The sequence below is a fragment of the Chiloscyllium plagiosum genome, unplaced genomic scaffold, assembly GCF_037043375.1.
Source record: "Chiloscyllium plagiosum isolate Xiang-an unplaced genomic scaffold, Cpla_swu_hap1 HiC_scaffold_10, whole genome shotgun sequence".
Lineage (NCBI taxonomy): Eukaryota > Metazoa > Chordata > Chondrichthyes > Orectolobiformes > Hemiscylliidae > Chiloscyllium > Chiloscyllium plagiosum.
Genome location: NW_028270148.1, coordinates 93,715,797 through 93,737,738, shown reverse-complemented (window position 1 = coordinate 93,737,738; position 21,942 = coordinate 93,715,797). Strand labels below are relative to the sequence as shown.

The 21,942-nt window shown below is 43.7% G+C and overlaps 1 pseudogene; it reads left to right on the top strand.

Annotated features, from left to right (window-relative positions):
- Window positions 1-6,471: 6,471 nt before the first annotated feature.
- Window positions 6,472-21,942, top strand: part of LOC148149016 (uncharacterized) — a 33,009-nt pseudogene continuing 17,538 nt past the window's right edge.

The window sequence follows — 21,942 nt, the reverse complement described above, 5'->3', positions numbered from 1 at the left end:
TATCTGCCGCTTCTCAGCCCATTGGCCATTTGTTCAAGATCTTGTACTCTTAGATAACCTTCTTCACAGTCCACTCTACCACCAATTTTGGTATCATCCGCAAACTTACTAACCATACTTTCAATTTTCTCATCCAAATTTTTGATGCAAATGATAAGCAACAGTGGATCCAGAACCAATCTTTATGGGACACCGCTGGTCACAGGCCTGCAGTCTGAATAACAACCCTGTACCACCATCCTCTGTCTTCTACCATCAAACCAATTTTATATCCAATTGGCTATTTCTCCCTGGATTGCATGTGATCTAACCTTATCAACCAATCTATCATGCAGGACCTTGTTGAAGGACTTGCTTAAGTCCCTGTAAACGACAACATGTAGGTTTTGCCTTCATCTGTTTCCTTGGTTACTTCTTCAAAAACCTTAATCAAATTTGTGAGCCATGATTTCCCAAGCACAAAGCCATGCTGACTATCCCTAATCAGTCCTTGCCTTTCCAAATGCACATAAATCCTCTCTTAGAATCACCTTCAACAACTTAACCACCACTCTGGAAACCAGGGCATCCAGTTATATGTCACATCAGGACTTGTGGGAGCTTGCACAAATTAACTCAGTTGCTTCCTCCACATCAGCTGTGACCACACACCCACAATGCTTAATTGGCCATAGAAGGTTGTCTGTGGCCTGGAAATATGCTATATAAATGTTAGTTATTGTCTTTAATGTTGTACATTGTTCTCTTACTAACTCTATCCTGGAACCATGATGTGAAGTGAGAGTTATCCCTTTATTTGGTAAAGCATCATGGTTGCTTGCAATTTTTGCTATTTTAAAAAAAAAATCCTACTTTTTAAATGGATTACTTGCTGAATTGGCATTCTAGTCATAAGAGAACATTTTCTTTCATCAACAGTTTGGCTTCTGACTGGATTATTTTTAACAGGATCCACATCATTCTTGCTTTAGCACTGCCGCAGTCATCATATATAAACGCAGTTATTAACAATTTGACATTGCCAACCAATCTCATGTGCCAGGGCTTAAACGCACCTTATCTTTCAAGGACAAGATAATGATGAGTTACATTTCACGCTGAGGCGTCTTCGCAATTCTGTTTTATTCCCACAGACAATGATTCTTCTCATTAATCATTGAAGAGGAATGAGTTCCCATTATCTAGAAGTTAAAGAAATTTCTTATTTCATGTGTTAAAGGAAACAAGGTCATAGAGTGCCTCTCAGACTAGTGACTAACATCCATTCAAGTAAAGACCACCAAAAGAAACTGAACAGTATCTTCTGTACTGTAACAGTTCTGCAATGTTGTGATATAAATAAGTCATAAATAATACAATTAGTTTTATAGATAGAGAGGACAAGAAAGTCATTTAAGGGTAAGAAAGAAAATCATGTAGAGCCAAAGGACATTACTGTAGTACTGGATGGACTGTTTTCAGAAAATAGAGCAGAGGAGATTAATATCACAGTACAGGAAGCAGGTTGGTGACATTGAATAGACAAGTTGTGACAATTTGGCGTCATCCAAAGTTACCAAGCCACCTGGTCCAGATGGGATTGCTGAGGGAAGGTAAGATGGAGATAACTGACATTCTGGCCACAGTATTTCACTCCTCCTTCCAATCGGAGTCACAGCAGAAGATTACAAACATTATACTCTTGTTGAAAAAAAAGAATTAAGTCTGATAATGACAGGCCAGTCCAACTAACTTATTCTGAAAAGCTACCAGGCACCCGTTTGTCAAGGACTAAATTAATTCTCGCAGAAACAGAAATCAATAAAGGATAGGATGAATTTGTAAATGAAACATTATGTCCAACGAACCTGACTGAGTTCTCTTATGAAGTAACACAGATGGTTCATGGAGGTAGGCAACAGATGTTACACACATGGACTTTCAAAGTTTCATTGGAAAAATAGAAAAACACGTTATTAAAGAGACCGGTAATTACCGGCGCACATAGTTGTAAGGTAATGATGAACAAATGTTTTTCAGAGTAGACAGAAGCTCATAATGAGCTCCACAGGTGTCAGTATTGCCACTATAGTTTTCCTAGGCCTGGAACATCATTTCAAAGTTTGGGGAGGATTCAAAACTTAGCAGCAGGGCAAATATTGAACATGATGGCAACAGTTCAGCAGGTCATAGTCAGCAGCAGTTACAGGATGAAGTCACAGCTGAAGATCTCCAGGTGCAGAGGAGGCCCAGAGTCAATCATCCTCGATGTCATTTCCTCCAGGTGCCCGAGGGTGCAAGTCCATCACAGGCTGTGAATGTTCCAGGGCACCATCACAGAACTGCTGGAGTGGGGCCTGATGGAGTGGTTGGTCAAGTGGTCAAGGTGAGACCTATGCTAGACTTTATACAACTGGCTGCTTCTGGGGTTCCATTGGGGACCTGTGAGGGGTCTCACAATCCTCAATCCAGAAATGGATCAAGGATGGAATTTGTGCCAGATCACATGTTTCCTGAGTTTCCCCGTGACGCGGTCAGTGTTGCAGCCCGGGCAGTTAACTTTACAAACAAAGCTGCCCTCCCCCAGGGCCAGGATGCCAGAGAGTGTACACACATCACATTGAGAGCACTGTATCATCAGGCAATTGATTTCATCCACAGAAAAGATTTCTATTCAATTAATAAACAAGTCACCAGGGTCTCTCTTCCTTCCATTACAGACATTGACACCAGTTGCTGCATCCGAAAGGCTAAGAGCATTGTGGAAGACCCACACACCCCTCACTCAAAGTCTTCTCCCTCCTGCCATCTGGCAGCAGATACTGGAGAATTTGGTCTCTCACGGCCAGACTGCAACAATTTCATCCCCCGAGCCATCAGGCTCCTTAACACAGCATGATCGGACTCTATTCCATCTCAAATTCTTTGCAAGACTTTGAATTGCTGCTAGAACAATGTTTTATTCATTATCATTCTTTTATAACACTGTAATTTGTACACCACTCTGCCTACTGTCTTGAGAGTCAGGTATTACTGTGCTGCCTTGCATGTTTTGCACTTCTTATGCTCCTTATGCCTCCCTGCATATGATCATGGAGCTTGAGCTGTCCATGTAGAGCCCTGGTCCTATAGGAACGCTGCCTTGTTTTTACTGTATATAAGGTAGAAATTACAAATAAAGCTACTCTTGACTTTTGACTGATACAGGTATGCAGCAGGTAACCTGAGAGCTGCCTTTACCCCAATATCCTTGAGGACTCTCATGCTCTTGCTTCAAAGTGCAGATGCTTTACAAGCTGGTTAACAGGAGATGGGGAGACAAAAGCTCTCCTTGGCAACTGGTGACTCCAACATGCAACACCCTGACTGAGGCTGAGTGTAGATACGTTGCAACCTATTCTTCAACCAGGGTTCTCATAGAGCAGATAAAAGGCCTCCTGAAAATGAGGTTTTGATGCCTGGTTAAGTCTGGGGAGCAGGAGGGGTTTGGGGTCCTTACAGTACGATCTGAAGACTGTGTCGCATAATCATAGGATGCTGGGCACTGCGCATCTGGAGGCAAGGAGTGAATGAGATGGACTGCGAAGAGCTGGGAAAGCAGCAGCAGCAACACCATGCAGGAGAGACATCGCCTTTTGCATGATAGAGTGCTGCAGTCTCAGACATAAGTCGGACAGGATTTTATTGACATCTAGTTCCAACAGATGTGAGTTGGGTGCAGAGATCACACTGACTCTAAATCTGTTAATGCTCAACAAGCAAGTGGTCCCTGTGCTTGTACCAGAATCCACTACAGCATGTGTTTGTTTCATTCTTTGTGCTGACGTTCTATAGAAGTTATCATTTTCGACCATTTCTGGTAATAAAAATGATACCAGTGTCAGGAATTCCAGGATGTCCGGGCAGTAGCGAATATTTTTGTCATCGCTGAGTGGAAGATAGTGTGTGTGGGGTAGCATGGAGGTGTGGTACGTAGTTAATGAGGCAGAGAACAGCACAAGAAAACTCACTAAAACTCATGGAGAGAGATCACCTTTCCACCCCATGAAACTCCCCACGATTGACACTTGGCTGATTATTGATAAAAGTTCTGCTCGTGGTGTCTATGCTGCTTTTCGTAATCAAAGCAGTGCAGAGAGATTGTTTGTTTTGAGAGCAAAAGTATTCCATGAATCTTAAAAGGCTGCAAAGAAACAGTTCATGAGGGACATTTAAAGTAAAAGATAGGATAAGGACAGATGAGAACTGGATAAAGCTGAGGAATGCTGTCCCAGTTTTTTTCCATGGGCCAGGCAGTCATTATTCCAGAGTTGTAGGAATTGCAGATTGGGAATCTCCATTATAGCAGACTCCAAAGGAATTGTGCAGGAAATTGAATTTCCCACTGGGAAATTCCTCAATATCTGGAACTCTCCAAAAGTGTCCACTTATGTAGAAGACTTTGGAGGTTTACAGTAAAATTAAGTAAGATGGTGACTCAGGAAGTGTTAAACTGTTACATATGTAGTCTAACTTCAGAGTAATTACTTAACAGACACCACTCATACCTCATAGCCCCCAAAAACCAACCATACATTCTCCAAACCACTTACACCCCTGAGTCTCTGGCACAACATAGAACCCAACCCCCCACACTTCTGCCCCTGAAACTGACCCAACACACCCCTCCCCAATTCCACAGTGGGACCCAACCTGCACCTCCTGTCATACACAATCCAATGCCAACCCAATTCCCCGCACTGGGACCAGCCCACCATTCCCACACTCCCCTTCCCATTGCTGTACACATCCTGACCCCCTCTGCCATTAGACCTGAGCCAATTCTACAACCACTCTTACTCAAACTGACTCAAAACCCCAAAACCTGCCAACCCCAAAACACTCAGATCCGAACACCCACCTTCCACTGCAAACCCAATTTTGCCCGATAGCCCTAACTACCCGAAATCACTTACCTTGCCACCTTACAGTTTTGTTCCCTACTGCATGGCATGCTACCCCCTCACCTTTGGCATTCTATCCACCTAACACCTTATCCTCCTCCTACACAGCTTGACACCCTACACAGTTATTATCCTGGTCCCTACTTTCCTGGCATCCAACTTACCTGGCACCCATCCCCTTCCTGTCTGGATCCTTACTTTCCTAGCACCTTACTTCCTACTCATCTGGAATGTTCACATGCCACCCCACCACTCGACAACTGACTGATTTCCCAGCTGGCATCCTACTGACCTTTAGCCCTATCCATTGGCATCTTAACATCACACTGCCCTTCTGTACATACGGTTTGACAGTAACTGGCAAAGTGGCCATCAGAACCTTTACACTTCAGGATACGGCAGCTGACTGCTGTGGAGAGGGGACATGATTTACCTACATCTGACAGTTCAACATGTGGTGGAAGAATGCTTCTGTATTTCTGTGGGATCCTCAAGTGAAATCTCTTCTCGGAAATGCAGAGCTCCCTTGTTTTTGTAAGAAGAGGACCACAGTGACAATCTACTTGAGATTGAGATCGTCACTCCTCAAAAAATCCCATTCACTGTTTAGTTTCAATTAATCTGTGTGTTTGCTGGGAGATCAGTTCATTGCAAGTTTTGGAGCTGGGAAATTGCTAAAGCATGCAAAGTCCAAACGTGTGGTGCTGGAAAAGCACAGTAGGTCAGGCAGCATCTGAGGAGCAGGTGAGTCGACATTTTGAGCATAAGCTCTTCATCATGAATGTGGGGAGGCCCAAGGGGGCTGAGAGATAAATGGGAGGGGGGATGGGGTTGGGCGAAAGGCGGCTGGAAATACAATAGGTCGATGAAGGTGGGGGTGATGGTGATACGTCAGAATGGAGAGTGGAGCAGATAGGTGGGAAGGAAGATGGACAGGTAGGACAATTCAAGAGGGCGGTGCCAAGTTTGAGAGTTGGATCTGTGATAAGGTGGGGGAAGGGAGATGAGGAAACTAGTGAAATCAACGTTGATCCCATGTGTCCCAAGGCGGAATCTGAGGCTCTCTTCCTCCAGGCATCGGGTGGCTAGAATTTGGTTGTGGAGGAGGCCCAGGACTTGCATGTCCTTGGCGGAGTAGGAGAGGGTGTTGAAGTGTTCGGCCACAAGGCGGTGGGGATGTTTAGTGCATGTATCCCAGAGATGTTCTCTGAAACATTCCACAAGTTGGCATCCTGTCTCCCTAATGTAGAAGAGACCACCTCAAGAGTCATGGACACAGTAGATGAGGTGTTTGGAGGTGCAGGAAAATCTCTGCTGGATATGGAAGGATCCTTTGGATCCTTTGGGGCCTTAGATGGAGGTGAGGTGGGAGGTGTGGACGCAGGCTTTACACCTCTTGCAGTGGCAGGGGAAGGTGCCAGGAGTGGTGGGTGGGTTGGTGGTGGGCTTGGACAAGGGAGTCATAGAGGGAATGGTCTCTGTGGAATGCAGAGAGGAATGGGGAGGGAAATATATTTCTGGTGGTAGAATCTGTTTGTAGGTGGCAGAAATGGTGGAGGATGATACGTTGGATCTGGAGGATGGTGGGGTGGAAGGTGAGGACCAGGAAGGTTCAGTTTTTGTTGCAATTGAAGGGGTGGAGCTCAAAGGTCGAGGTGTGGGAAGTGAGGATGCAAAGTGCCTACTAAGCATAAGAGTTTTAGCGACTATGCAATTAAAGCTCAAGAGAAGTCAAAGGGAATTGTGCCACCTTGCCATATAGAAAGATCGGGCTAAAACAAATCCCTGGAAGCCATTGAAAGTTCAGTACAATTGAGAGGGCAATGAAGGAAGCCCACAAGCTGTATTTGCTTGGTGTAGATAGAGAAAGATTAGAGTTTAAAGAAACTTAGAGACACCTGATAAAGCAGATGTTGAATAAAAGCTGACATTTTGTTGGTATTTAGACTTTTGGGAGTAGACTCAGGAGTCTTGGAGAACTGAGGCTTGAAATAAGAGATCAAACCATCAAAACATTCCAAGGATGGATCTTCCAACTGAAGACTTGGAATCCCTTGCAAATGAGACAGAACTTTATTGGTGATTTGTGACCAATATGTTTGGGTAGGATCTGCCTTGAAATATTAGCCATTTAAAGTGCAGTCTGAGGAGTGTTCAGCCACAGTTTGTCTATTAACCCATATTTGCCTCATGTATATCCAGAATATTAGAGTCTAAATTGTATATATAGTGTATTGGTTTAGAATCAGTTCCAAAACCTGTTCAATATATACATTAGTCGTTATTGCTTATGTTCAGGTTTGTGTAAGTTGCATTTGATTTTACAATAGAACCCTGACAATTATTCTTCCACACATTCCGTTTTTTGAAAGTCTATCAAGCCAGTTCATAACGAAGATCCAGCTAATCCAGATATATATGCAATTCCTTTTTGGAGGTCACACATCAGAGCAAATGTAATAAATCTGCCACTTAATGTTGAAGCAAATTGATTTTTGAACGTGGATCTGCAGATCTTTTAGAATTCTAACTTTCATTATTAAGGATTCAAAGGCCAAGTTCAATTCTTGAATGCAGGAAGATGAAGTTAAAAGGAGGCTAAGCTGGTATGGATTGAGAATTGGCTGTCTGACAGAAGGCAGAGAGTTGGGATAAAAAGTTCTTTTTTGGAATGGCAGCCGGTGACAAGTGGTGTCCTGCAGGGTTCAGTGTTGGGGCCACAGCTGTTCACGTTATATATTAATGATCTGGATGAAGGGACTGGGGGCATTCTAGTGAAGATTGCCGAAGATACGAAGTTAGGTGGACAGGCAGGTAGTACTGAGGAAGTGGGGAGGTTGCAGAAGGATCTAGACAATTTGGGAGAGTGGTCCAGGAAATGGCTGATGGAATTCAATGTGAGCAAATGCGAGGTCTTGCACTTTAGAAAAAAGAATAGGAGCATGGACTACTTTCTAAACGGTGAGAAAATTCATAAAGCCAAAGTCCAAAGGGATCTGGGAGTGCTAGTCGAGAATTCTCTAAAGGTAAACATGCAGGTTGAATCCGTGATTAAGATAGCAAATGTAATGTTGTCAATTATCTCAAGAAGGTTGGAATATAAAAACACCGTTGTGCTACTGAGACTTTGTAAAGCTCTGGTTAGGCCCCATTTGGAGTACTGTGTCCAGTTTTGGTCCCCACACCTCAGGAAGGACATACTGGCACTGGAGCGTGTCCAGCGGAGATTCACACGGATGATCCCTGGAATGGTTGGTCTAACATACGAGGAACAGCTGAGGATCCTGGGATTGTATTCATTGGAGTTTAGAAGGGGAGATCTAATAGAAACTTACAAGATAATACATGGCTTGGAAAGGGTGGACGCTAGGAAATTGTTTCCGTTAGGCGAGGAGACTAGGACCCATGAACACAGCCTTAGAATTAGAGGGGGCCAATTCAGGACAGAAATGCGGAGACATTTCTTCAGTCAGAGAGTGGTGGGCCTGTGGAATTCATTGCCACAGAGTGCAGTGGAGGCCGGGACGCTAAATGTCTTCAAGGCAGAGATTGATAAATTCTTGATGTCACAAGGAATTAAGGGCTACGGGAAGAATGCGGGTAAGTGGAGTTGAAATGCTCATCAGCCATGATTGAATGGCGGAGTGGACGCGATGGGCCAAATGGCCTTACCTCCACTCCTATGTCTTATGGTCTTATTATACAAGGGGGAAAGACGTATAAGGATTCACTAATAGGGAGACATGAGGAAGAATGTGGGGAGGCAGAGGCAAAGCATAAACAGAGCAAAGGCCTGTTTGCTTGAATTGCCTGTTCCTGTCCTGTAACCACATAATTAATTAAAACATTTTATGTTATTTTGTGTAAAGCCCATTAGGTATGTGAAGGATGACTCTATGACACCAATATTAGCAAGTAAGGATCGATAATAAATGCCACATCTCAAAAAGGATTTGAAAAACACTCCTGAGCAAAGGTCACTGAACCCAAAGCATTAACTTTCATTTCTCTACACAGCTGCTGCCAGACCTGCTGAGGCGTTTCCAGCAACTTCTGTTTTTGTTTTTTTAAAAAAATGACTAGTTACCAATGTTTGCAGTGGTGTTGTGTGGCCCAGAATTTACAGATAAACTATAAAACATCTTCTCAGAGAAAAACTTCAGTCATGGATGCAAATCAAATTGTTCTGTTTTCAAATATCCTTTCCATTTCATCGTGCAGCCAAAGTAAATTAACTCTCCACTATTGCATGGTTCCATATCTGTTTTTTTGGAGAAAGCATTTATAATCCTATATGAGCCACTTCAATAATACTCTAACACGTTACATCAGTGATCAATCTGAAATCTCTCGAGGTTCACTTGAACCAATCAGGTGAAATATTTTAGATTGATACACATGGCTTATTAACTTTTGCCAAACTTAGATGGGTTTTCAATTGCCTTCTCAATTCCAGCCCTGGGTGTGCTGTGCAAACTAAGCTTCTGTTGACTTTATACCTTCATAAACTGATTAATAATATCACAGGATGGCAGCTTGATTATTTTTTGTGTCTCCAAAGTGTTCTTTTGGAAAAGCAGAGTGAAATTTGAAATGTTTATGGTCCGATTAACAGTCTGATAAGTCACAACATGAACTCCCTTCCATGCCTATTCAACCCATTTATCCCAAATGGTGGACCTCTGTGTTGGGTAGGTTTTCTGTGCTCTCACAACCTGTATGATGGAAGTTTAGGAGGAATCATCCACAGCCACTACTGTTGGTTGATGATCTAGAATTGGGATCCATACATCCTGTTTCCATTCATGTGACTCTCAATGACAGTGTTTAAAAGTGGGCAGCATGGTGGTACAGTGGTTAGCACTGCTGCCTCACAGTGCCAGAGACCTGGGTTCAATTCCCACCTCAGGCAACTGTCTGTGTGGAGTTTGCACGTTCTCCCCGTGTCTGCGTGGGTTTCCTCTGGGTGCTCCGGTTTCCTCCCACAGTCCAAAGATGTGCAGGTTAGGTGAATTGGCCAGGCTAAATTGCCTGTAGTGTTCGGTGTAGGGGAATGGGTCTGGGTGGGTTGCCCTTCGGAGGGTCAGTGTGGACTTGTTGGGCCGAAGGGAATCTAATCAACTGGATACTCGCCAGGACTCCTCACTGTACTCTAAGTAATCTAATCTAAAAAAACCTGCATCTTCTGACTCAAGGTATCACTGAATGAAAGAATCTTTAACTGTTGGCATGGACTTTATTCAAAACTGATCCATCTTTTCCTCATATGTCAGATAAAGCACATGGATCCTTCAACTGTGCAGCATCAATTATTGCAGTATATGTGTTTGAAATAAGTTACTGAATTGGCCAGCAATTCCATTCCAAGAGAGAGCCTGGCTGTGGAGAGCTGTGTCAGTTCTGCAACCGGCCTCCTCCCCTCATTGTACCTTTCACAAAGACATATCAATTGCATGGACACAAACTTATTTAATCAGATGGGCCTCTGCAATATACATTGTAATGAAGAACTAACAGGAATTCTAGTTTAAGCACAATATGAATTAAATTGACAATAAAAGAGTAAATCAATATTACACAGAATACTGAGATTTCTCAGTTTCAAGGAGATTAATGTTATTATTATGCATAGAGAGTAGCAACCCAGCATTGCACCATGCATTAAAATAGATTGCTAAAACTGACTGAAAAACTGTGCAAAAAATAACATTTCATTCCAATACAGAAGACTGCACTTGGATCAAGATTTTTAAAGAAGCAGATTTATTTCTTTGTTAAAGACAAATTGTACAAAACTAACTTGGATGAGATTTTTCAAGCAGTAACAAGGAGAATTGATGCGGATAATGCACTTGATGAGATATATAGAGACTTCCAGAAGGGATTTGACAAAATTGTCTCATAATAAAACTGTCAGCAAAATTGAAGCCACAGAATAAATAATGAATGAATATGTAATTGGCAAGGCCACAGGAAACAGACGATATTCACAGAGGTGAACAGTGGTGAACAGTGGTGAACAGTTCTTTGTTGGACTGAAGACTAATATATAATAAGTTTGTTCTGGGTCAGGACTGGCACCAATATTTCCCTTGATATATATTAATGATGTAAACTTGTGGTCCAATTTCAAAATTTGCAGATAACACAAACTTGCAAGTATTAGAGTCATAGAGTGATAGAGATGTGCAACATGAAAACAGACCCTTCAGTCCAAGTTGTCCATGCTGACCAGATATCCTAAACTGATATAGTCCTATTTGCCAGCATTTGGCCAATTTCCCTCTAAACCCTTCTTATTCATGTACCCATCCAGATGCCTTTTAAATCTTAATATTGTACCAGCTGCCACCACATCCTCTGGAAGTTCATTCCAGACATGCACCATCCTCTGTGTGAAAAAGTTGCCCCTTAGATCCCTTTTAAATCTTTCCCCTTTCTCCTTAAGCCTATGCCCTCTAGTTCTTGACTCCCCCATCCCGGAGAAAAGATCTTGTCTATTTACTCCTATCCGTACCTTTCATAATTTTGTAAACCTCTATAAGGTCACCCCTCAGCCTCCGATGCTCCAGGGAAAACAGCCCCAGCCAGTTAAGCCTCTCCTTATAGCTCAAACCCTCCAACCCTGGCAACATCCTTGTAAATCTTTACTGAAACCTTTGAGGTGTTCCTGGTGGTTTCTGCATCGATGAAGTGGGCCAGAGCAGACTCTTGGTGGTTGCAGCAGAGGCAAGTTACTGCCCAGGGTGAGACCCTGGGGCATCAGTAGTAGCTGCATTGGACACGTCCAGCAAGAACTCATGGAGGGGGAGATCCAAGCCTATGGCTGAGCGTTTAGCAAGAAGGGCTGTGGAGATGAACTTTGTTTCTCTATTTCTTTATTTTTATGTCTTCATGTTCTGTGTTTTGGTTCATTTTTCTGTGTTTTAAGGCGGCACCAGAGAGTGACAATGCTGCACAACCAGTTTTCACTGTATTTTGCAACAAAATGTTTGTGACAATAAATAAATCAAATCAAATCAAAATCTAATATTAAAACGATTATCTATTGCCTCAATTGAACTCGCCTCCAGCACTCTCCCAAGCAGTGCATTTTAGACCCTAACTATTATTCTCATCTTGCACTTGCCCCTTTTGCAAAATGTTTTATAACTATACCCTATAGTTCTCGATCTACTTACGACTGGGAACTGTTTCCCCTTATCTACTTTGTCCAGACCCCTTATGATTTTTTAAAATGCATTTACAGGATGAGGATGTTGCTGGCTAGGTCAGCACCTACTGCCCATCCTTAATTGCCTAGAGGGCAGCTAAGAGTCAACCATCTTGCTGTGGATCTGGATTCACATATAGGCCAGACCAGTAAGGAAGGCAAACTCCTTCCCTGGAGGGTGTTAGATGTTATGATTTTGAATCTTTGTGATATTGAAACTTCTATCAAATCCCCTCCTAGCCTTCTTCTCTCCAAGGAGAACAGTTACAACCACTCCGATCTTTCTTCAGAGCTGAAGCGTCACATCTCTGGAACCATTCTTGTAAACCCACTGTTGCACTCTCTCCTCCTAAAGTGTGGTGCCCAGAATTGTACACAATACTCCTGCTGAGGCCTAACTAGTGCCTTATATAATTCATCAGAACCTCCCTGTAATCTATGCCCCCACGTATGGGGCCTAGAACACTTTATGCTTTCATAAGTTCCCTCTATTTGTCTTTCCGCCTTTAGTGACTTATCTACATTAACATTTTGCCAGAGCGGCGAGGAGAAAAGGAGAGGTGAAGCGAGGGCTGCCGGGAAGGGTGAGTTTTCCCACATTAAAAGGGACTTACCTCGGGAGTCGGGCCTCCATTTACCGAGAGGTGCGAGGGAGGAGCAAAGGACTTCTGGGAAGTCATATGTTTGTGTGGTGGCATTACCTGAAACACTACTCGGGTAGTATCTCCCACCCATCCTCCTCCTCTAACCAAAAAAATGACCTGTGCGCCAGATTGGTAAGGTAACGAGATTTTCTTTTATTCCTTATTTTTTCATCAATCTTTTTGGGAATTTAGAAGAGTGGGAATGGAGGTGAGGGCAGTTGAATGTTCCTCCTGCAGAATTTGGGAGGTAAGGGTCACCACTAGTGACCCTGCTGACTACATCTGTGGGAAGTGCACCCAACTCCAGCTCCTCGGAAACCACGTTAGGGAACTGGAGCTGGAGCTGGATGAACTTCGGATCATTCAGGAGGCAGAGGGGGTTATTGAGAGGAGTTACAGGGAGGTAGTCACTCCTAAGGTACAAGAAAAAGGCAAATGGCTTACAGTCAGGGGACGGAAAGGGAACCGGCAGGCAGTGCAGGGATCCCCTGTGGTCATTCCCCTCAACAATAAGTATACTGTTTTGGATACTGTTGAGGGGGTCGACTTACCAGGGGAAAGCAATGGGTACAGGGCTCTGGCACAGAGTCTGTCCCTGCTGCTCAGAAGGGAAAGGGGAAGAGGAGCAGAGCAGTAGTCATTGGGGACTCCATAGTTAGGGGGACAGATAGGAGGTTCTGTGGGGACGAGAGACACTCACGGTTGGTGTGTTGCTTCCCAGGTGCCAGGGTTCGTGATGGGTCTGATCGTGTTTTTGGGATCCTTAAGGGGGAGGGGGAGCAGCCCCAAGGCTACAGGGATGGTGCAGGAGGGAGGGTTTTGGATTCTTGGATAATTGGGGCTTTTTCTGGGGTAGGTGAGACCTCTACAAGCAGGATGGTCTTCATCTGAACCAGAGGGATACCAATATTCTGGGGGGGAAATTCGCTAAAGCTATTGGGGTGGGGTTAAACTAATCCAGCAGGGGGTGGGAACCAAAATTGTAGTTCAAGTATAGAAAAGGTTGAGAATAGGGAGGTCCAAAATCAAGTTTCAGGGACGCAAGATGGCACCGGCAAGCAAGAAGTTGGTTTGAAGTGTGACTACTTCAACGCCAGGAGCATCCGGAATAAGGTGGGTGAACTTGCAGCATGGGTTGGTACCTGGGACTTCGATGTTGTGGCCATTTTGGATACTTGGTTAGAGCAGGGACAGGAATGGTTGTTGCAGGTTCCAGGATTTAGATGTTTCAGTAAGAACAGAGCAGATGGTAAAAGAGGGGGAGGTGTAGCATTGTTGGTCAAGGACAGTATCACAGTTGCAGAAAGGATGTTTGGGGACTCGTAAACTGAGGTAGTATGGGCTGAAGTTAGAATCAGGAAAGGAGAGGTCACCCTATTAGGAGTTTTCTATAGACCGCCAAATAGTTCCAGAGATGTAGAGGAAAGGATAGCAAAGGTGATTCTCGATAGGAGTGAGACAGGGTAGTTGTCATGGGGGACTTCAACTTTCCAAATATTGACTGGGAACACTATAGTATGAGTACTATAGATGGGTCAGTTTTTGTCCAGTGTGTGCAGGAGAGATTCCTGACACAGGAATGTAGACAGGCCAACAAGGAGCGAAGCCACATTAGATTTGGCCAACAAGGAGCGAAGCCACATTAGATTTGGTATTGGGTAATGAGCCCGGCCAATTGTTAGACTTGGAAATAGGTGAGCACTTTGGTGATAGCGATCACAATTCTGTTATGTTTACTTTAGTGATAGAAAGGGATAGGTGTATACCACTGGGCAAGAGTTACAGCTGGGGGAAAGGAAATTACGAAGCGATTAGGCAAGATTTAAGAAGCATAGGATGGAGAAGGAAACTGCAGGGGATGGGCACATTAGAAATGTGGAGCTTATTCAAGGAAAAACTGCTGTGTGTCCTAGATAGGTATGTACCTGTCAGGCAGGGAGGAAGCTGTAGAGCGCGGGAGCCGTGGTTTATGAAGGAAGTGGAATTTCTGGTCACAAGGAAAAAGAAGGCTTATGTTAGGATGAGATGTGAAGGCTCAGTTAGGGCGCTTGAGGGTGACAAGTTAGCCAGGAAAGACCTAAAATAGAGCTCAGAAGAGCCAGGAGGAGACATGAGAAGTTGTTGGCGGATAGGATCAGGGTAAACACTAAGGCTTTCTATAGGTATTTAAGGAATAAACGAATGATTAGAGTAAGATTAGGGCCAATCAAGGATAGTAGTGGGAAGTTGTGTGTGGAGTCAGAGGAGATAGGGGAAACACTAAATGAATATTTTTCAACAGTATTCAATCAAGAAAACGACAATGTTGTCGAGGAGATTACTGAGATACAGGCTACTAGACGAGGTGTGATTGAGGTTCACAAGGAGGAGGTATTAGAAATCCTGCAGAGTGTGAAAATAGATAGGTCCCCTGGGCCGGATGGGATTTATCCTAGGATCCTCTGGGAAGCCAGGGAGGAGATTGCCGAGCCTTTGGCATTGATCTTTAAATCGTCATTGTCTACAGGTCTACAGCAGTAGTGCCAGAAGACTGGAGGATAGCAAATATGGTTCCCCTGTTCAAGAAGGGGAGTAGAGACAATCCTGGTAATTATAGACCAGTGAGCCTTACTTCAGTTGTTGGTAAAGTGTTGGAAAAGGTTATAAGAGATAGAATTTATAATCATCTAGAAAAGAATAATTTGATTAGGGATAGTCAGCATGGTTTTGTGAAGGGTAGGTTGTGCCTCACAAACCTTATTGAGTTCTTTGAGAAGGTGACCAAACAGGTAGATGAGAGTAAACTGGTTGATGTGGTGTATATGGATTTCAGCAAGGCATTCGATAAGGTTCCCCATAGTAGGCTATTGTACAAAATGCAGAGGAATGGGATTGTGGGAGATATAGCAGTTTGGATCAGTAATTGGCTTGCTGAAAGAAGACAGAGGGTGGTGGTTGATGGGAAATGTACATCCTGGAGTTCAGTTACCAGTGGTGTACCGCAAGGATTAGTTTTGGGCCCACTGCTGCTCGTCATTTTTATCAACGACCTGGATGAGGATGTAGAAGGGTGGGTTAGTAAATTTGCAGACGACACTAAGGTCGGTGGAGTTGTGGATAGTGACAAAAGGATGTTGTAAGTTACAGAGAGACATAGATAAGCTACAGAGCTGGGCTGAGAGGTGGAAAATGGAGTTTAATGCGGACAAGTGTGAGGTGATTCACTTTGGTCGGAGTAACCGGAATGCAAAGTACTGGGCTAATGGTAAGATTCTTGGTAGTGTAGATGAGCAGAGAGATCTCGGTGTCCAGGTACACAGATCCTTGAAAGTTGCCACCCAGGTTGACAGGGTCGTTAAGAAGGCTTACAGTGCTTTAGCTTTTATTAATAGAGGGATCGAGTACCGGAACCATGAGGTTATGCTACAGCTGTACAAAACTCTAGTCGGCCGCACTTGGAGTATTGTGTACAGTTCTGGTCACCGCATTATAAGAAGGACGTGGAAGCTTTGGAAAGGGTGCAGAGGAGATTTACCAGGATGTTGCCTGGTATGGAGGGAAGGTCTTACGAGGAAAGGCTGAGGGATTTGAGGCTGTTTCCATTAGAGAGAAGCAGGGTGAGAGGTGACTTAATAGAGACATATAAGATAATCAGAGGATTAGATAGGGTGGACAGGGAGAGCCTTTTTCCAAGTATAGAGACGACGAGCACAAGGGGGCATAGTTTTAAATTGAGGGGTGATAGGTATTGTGGGCGGCAAGGTGGCACAGTGGTTAGCACTGCTGCCTCACAGCGCCAGAGACCCGGGTTCAATTCTCGACTGTGTGGAGTTTGCACATTCTCCCCGTGTCTGCGTGGGTTTCCTCCGGGTGCTCCGGTTTCCTCCCACAGTCCAAAGATGTGCAGGTCAGGTGAATTGGCCGTGCTAAATTGCCCGTAGTGTTAGGTAAAGAGGGGAATAGGTGGGTTGCGCTTCGGTGGGTAGGTGTGGACTTGTTGGGCCGAAGGGCCTGTTTCCACATTGTAAGTAATCTAATCTAAAAATAAATGTGAAAAAAAAGGTATAGGACAGATGTCAGAGGTAGTTTCTTTACTCAGACAGTAGTAAGGGTATGGAATGCTTTGCCTGCAACGGTAGTAGATTCGCCAACTTTAAGTACATTTAAGTTGTCATTGGACAAGCATATGGACATACATGGAATAGTGTAGGTTAGATGGGCTTCAGATTGGTATGACAGGTCGGCGCAACATCGAGAGCCGACGGGCCTGTACTGCACTGTAATGTTCTATGTTCTAACACTTTGGTCTTTCTGCTCGTGCACATATCATGTTTAAACATGAGACCTAGAATCAGGAGTAGGCAATTCAGCCCCTCAAGCCTGCTCCATCATTTAATACAATCATAGAATCCCTACAGTGGGGAAGCAGGCCATTTGGCCCATCAACTTACACTGACACTCCAAAGAGCATTTCACCCAGACTCACCACCACACCCTGTCCCAGTAACTCTGGATTTCCTAAGGCCAATCCAACTAACCTGCACATCTTTGGACTTAATTGTAGAACTGGAAGAAACCCACGCAGACACAAGGAAAACGGGCAAGCTTTACACAGTCAGTCACCCAAGGCTGGAATTGAACCTGGGTCCCTGGCAGTGTGAGGCAACAGTGCGAACCACTGAGCCACCATGCTGCCCATGGCTGATATCATCTCGGTCTCAATTACATGCTCCTCTTAACCCTTTAACCTGTTACTGATTAAAAATCTATCTATCTCCTCCTTAAAATTATTCAGTGTTCTCATCTATCACACTCTGAGGTAGTGAATTCCATAGGGTTACATGAGGGAAGTAATCCCTCCTCATCTCTGTTTTTAATCTGCCCTCGCCCCATTTAGTGTGAAACTATGACCTCTCATCTGGATTGTCCTACAAGGGAAACATCTGCTCCATGTCTACTTTGTCTCCAATTTTGCCAGAGGGTGATGAGCAAAGGAGGCTGGGAGCGGCGGGAGGTTGGGACTGCCGAAATGGCAGGAGTGACTAATCGAACTAATTTTGGATGAATGAAGGAAATTAACTGGGATTTTCCTGGAAGTTGAGGGGTCCATTTTGCCCTACAGATATCAAAGCCCCATTCCCTGGAGTGGCAAGTATGATGCAAAGTCATTTCCTTTAGACCACCCTTGAAGGACTTGCTCTTGTACTCACCTTCAAAGCATCCTGCCGCTGTTCTCAGGAGCATCTAATTGCCCTTCTAGCTTCAAAAGCTCCTCAGCCATCCTTAGATTCCTTATATACTTTACAGATCCCTGCTCATCTAATTCTGACCACTTCAGCATCCCTGATTGCCATCAACGGTGGCTGTGCCTTTAATAGCCGAGCCCTAGGGCTCTGAAATTTCTTCTCTGTACCTCTCCGTTTCTCTACCCTCTTTACCTCCTCTTAGAATCGTCTTAAAAACCCTGCCTTTAAGCAGATTTTTGTTCCTGTTAATTAATATATAAACATACCAAATAGAAATGGAAATAGTCCATTCTGCTCCGACCCCACCAAGGGCCAATCTGTTAGTATTTCAAATTCCACATCCAGATCTCGGGTCCCACCCAAACCCCATCCCAACTCCTCTTCCTGACAAAAATCTATCCTGATGAAGGGCTTTTGACTGAGATGTCGATTTTCCTGCTCCTCGGATGCTGCCTGACCTGCTGTGTTTTTCCAGCACCATTCTAATCTTGACTCTGATCTCCAACATTTGTAGCCTTCACTTTCGCCTGAAAACCTATCTGCCTCTGCCTTAAAAATATTTAATGACCTCACTGCCACTGCTTTCTGAGGCAGAGTTCCAAAGTCCAAGTGTGAGAAGATATAATATTCCTTATTTCTGTCCTAAAAGGGTGACGCCTAATTTCAAAACAGTGATCCCCCTAGTTCTGGGCAGATCCACATCTTTTCACATGTACCTTGGCAAGGCTGTTCAGGATCTTCTGCATTTAAATGAAGTGACCCCTCACTCTGCTAAACTCCTGTGAAAACAAGCACAGTTTGTCCAATCTATCGTCATAAAACAGCACTCTCATTCCAGATGCCATTCTAGTAAACCTCCTCTGATCCACCTCCAATGCATCTATATGCTTCCTTACATATAGAGACCACAGTCCTTGAGTTGCAGTCTTACCAAGGTCCCTTACAACTGGAGTATGACATGCTCACTTTGCTGTTCAATGCCTCTTATGATAAACGATAGCATTCCATTAGCCTTCTGGATTTCATGCTGTATTCCCTATTAATCTTCTGTCACTCATGCATTAGGATACCTCGATCACCTTATGTGCCTCAGTAACATGTTTTAGTTTGTTTTAACACATTAAGGGTGAAAATAAATTGTCGATGTCAGTCATTGAATTCCTACAGTGCAGAAAGAGACCATTCAGCCTCATGAAGTCTGCACCAGCCCTCTGAAAAGCATCACATCCTAGACTTACAACCCACCTGGGGTATTTAACCATGATTAACTCCCCTGACCTGTACTTCTTTGTACTGTGAGAAGGAAAGGAGAATGTGCAAACTCCACACAGTCACCCAAGGCCGGAATTGAGTCTGGGCCCCCAGCACCATGAGGTTGCAGCGCTAACCACTGTGCCACTGCACCACCTAGAATGGTGGAATGTTTTGAATACAATATTCACCAACCTGTGATCTGTTCTTGAAGCTACAGTATCGGTCTGGCTGGCCTAGTTAAATAAAACTCTACGAAGCCAGACCAGGACTTGGAAAAGTTGGGGAAGGCATCGGGACACCAAGCAGATCACGAGCTGAAAGTTTGGCATCACAGGTTTCAAGACAAGAATTGCTCTCCTGAAGCTCTGCCCCATTTCCCAACTCTCAGTCCTGCATAATTTCTCATCCCCATCTCATTCCCAGCTCTGTCCATTTTTACTGATGTTCACAACAATTTTCAAGTCTCTAAATGGTGTTACAGTGGGATAAGACCATAGACATAGGAGCAGAAATCAGACCATTCAGCCCATCGAGTCTGCTCCACCATTCAATCATGGTTGATAGGTTTTTCAACCCCATTTTTCCACTCTCTCCCTGTAACCTTATATTCCCCTTGGCAATCAAGAACTTATCTATCTCTGTTTTAAATATACTCAGTGGTTTAGGAAGCACAGATGTATACTGAGCTGTAAGAGAAGAAAGCTAAGGATAAATGTATGGTGTCAATGGATTCACATTGGAAAGTGTCTGTGCTAAATCATATGTCATGCGTGCTTATCATTCCACCATCTTGTTTAGACATTTGCTGGGAGATTACTCACTGTTCTTCTGTGCTCCTTGTAATAACTGTCATTTTATATTCTGTATCAGTCTCAAAACCAGGAACGGAATATGTTCAAACTGACCAGAGACACAGGACAATGTTTTGACCTCACCTTACAGATAGCAACCTGGTAGATCCAACTTCATGGAGCCAGTCAAGTAACCACCCAAAAGGCAACGATGTAAATTGACCTCCAAAAATCGAACAGCATTGCATCTTCTGAGAACGAAGGCCCAAACTTATGAATGTACCCTTCAAAACTTGATCTTTAATTATAGAACGTTCCCAGAAGCATCTACTTAACTGAATTTATTCAGTTTAGTAAATCTCGGGGAAAGAAAATTGTTACCACTGAGACCACAAAGCTGCCAGATATTCCATTACAGTCGATGGGAGCCAGCTGTGAGAAAATTGCTTACTTTAGATTTCCTTCATCATGATGGCGGACTAGCAAGACAAGCTTTCGACTCCTCATCCCGGCTGGACGACGAGAGGAAATGCTTCGTGAAGGTCCTCAAAGCCTCCCTGAACAAAACGTGATAGCTCACTGAATCATGGCAGCCTCTTGGCCAAGCCAACCCAAACTGGAAGTGAAGCATCTGTGAAGGTGCCAATCATGTTGAGCTTCTCTACCAGCTCAAGGAGGGTAACTAAGTGTAACAGCTGAAGGAGGATTTGAAAACCCAAGTATCCCACCACTCTGACCACCTTCTCTGCCCTGCCCTTGTGTGCATCCAGCCTTGGACAATTGAGTCGCCTCAAAATCCACAACTCAGGAGACCATTCTTGATCCCAAAGGACTGCCTAACGAGTTCTGCATATAATTCAAAACACACTCAGCTGTCTATAAAGTGTCATGAGGTTGTGAAAGGTGCTGCTGAATTTTAAGTTTCTTGCTTTAAAATGCATGTGCCAAAACAACCAAATGATTAAATAAAATCTTTATTCCCATTTGCCATCACAGTTTGTTTGTCCTTGTGTCAGGGTCAGGACTTGACCAAGCTCCTACAGGAGCCATCGATCAGACTTTGGCAGCAGTCAAATAGACTCAGAGAGACAAAGCTCCATCTCAGCCAACACTGCAGCTTTGAGCTGCACTTAGATCATCAGCTCTGTAGATCCTAAATAAAACTTTACATTCATCAATTAGAATCCCACTTCATATCCACCTATTTAATTTCTCCTTTTAATTGCTCATCTTTCAACTGTGCACTCCCCCTAAATCTGTTCAGTGCTTTAAATTGCATGTTTTAGCAAATAATGGGCGTATGGTGGTGTGGTGGCTATGCTATTGGACTAATGATCCAGAGAATGTGAACATAAATCCCAATGTAGTAGCTGAGAATTTGAATACAATTTAATCAAACTTGGAAATAATAAGCTGGTCGGACAGAAAATGACTGTGTTGAATTGTCATATAGTGTGTTTTTAAAGAAGAAAAGCCTTCTCTTCACCTAGTCTAACCTATATATAAATGCAATCCCGAATCAATATGGTGACTGGCAATTAATGCCTAGACTCTCAAGTCTCTGCAATGCTTCAGGCAAAGTCACCTTCTTGGGTAACTAGAATGGAAATTAAATGACACCCTTGTAAGGATTATGGCATGGGGACAACACAGAAGGAGGCCATTTGGACCGTCATATCCATGACAAATTCCACTCATCCCACTCTTCTGTCCCTTCTCTATAACCTTGCAATTATTTTCCTCTTCAGTCACTTTTACTTGAGCATCCAATTGGTTTTCCCACCTGCATTCTCAGGTTTATATTCCAGAACTAATCACTCACCTACATTAAAAAGAGTTTCAATACTTCCATCAAATCTCTTGTCAATTTTGTTCAGAATTATCATCTCTATA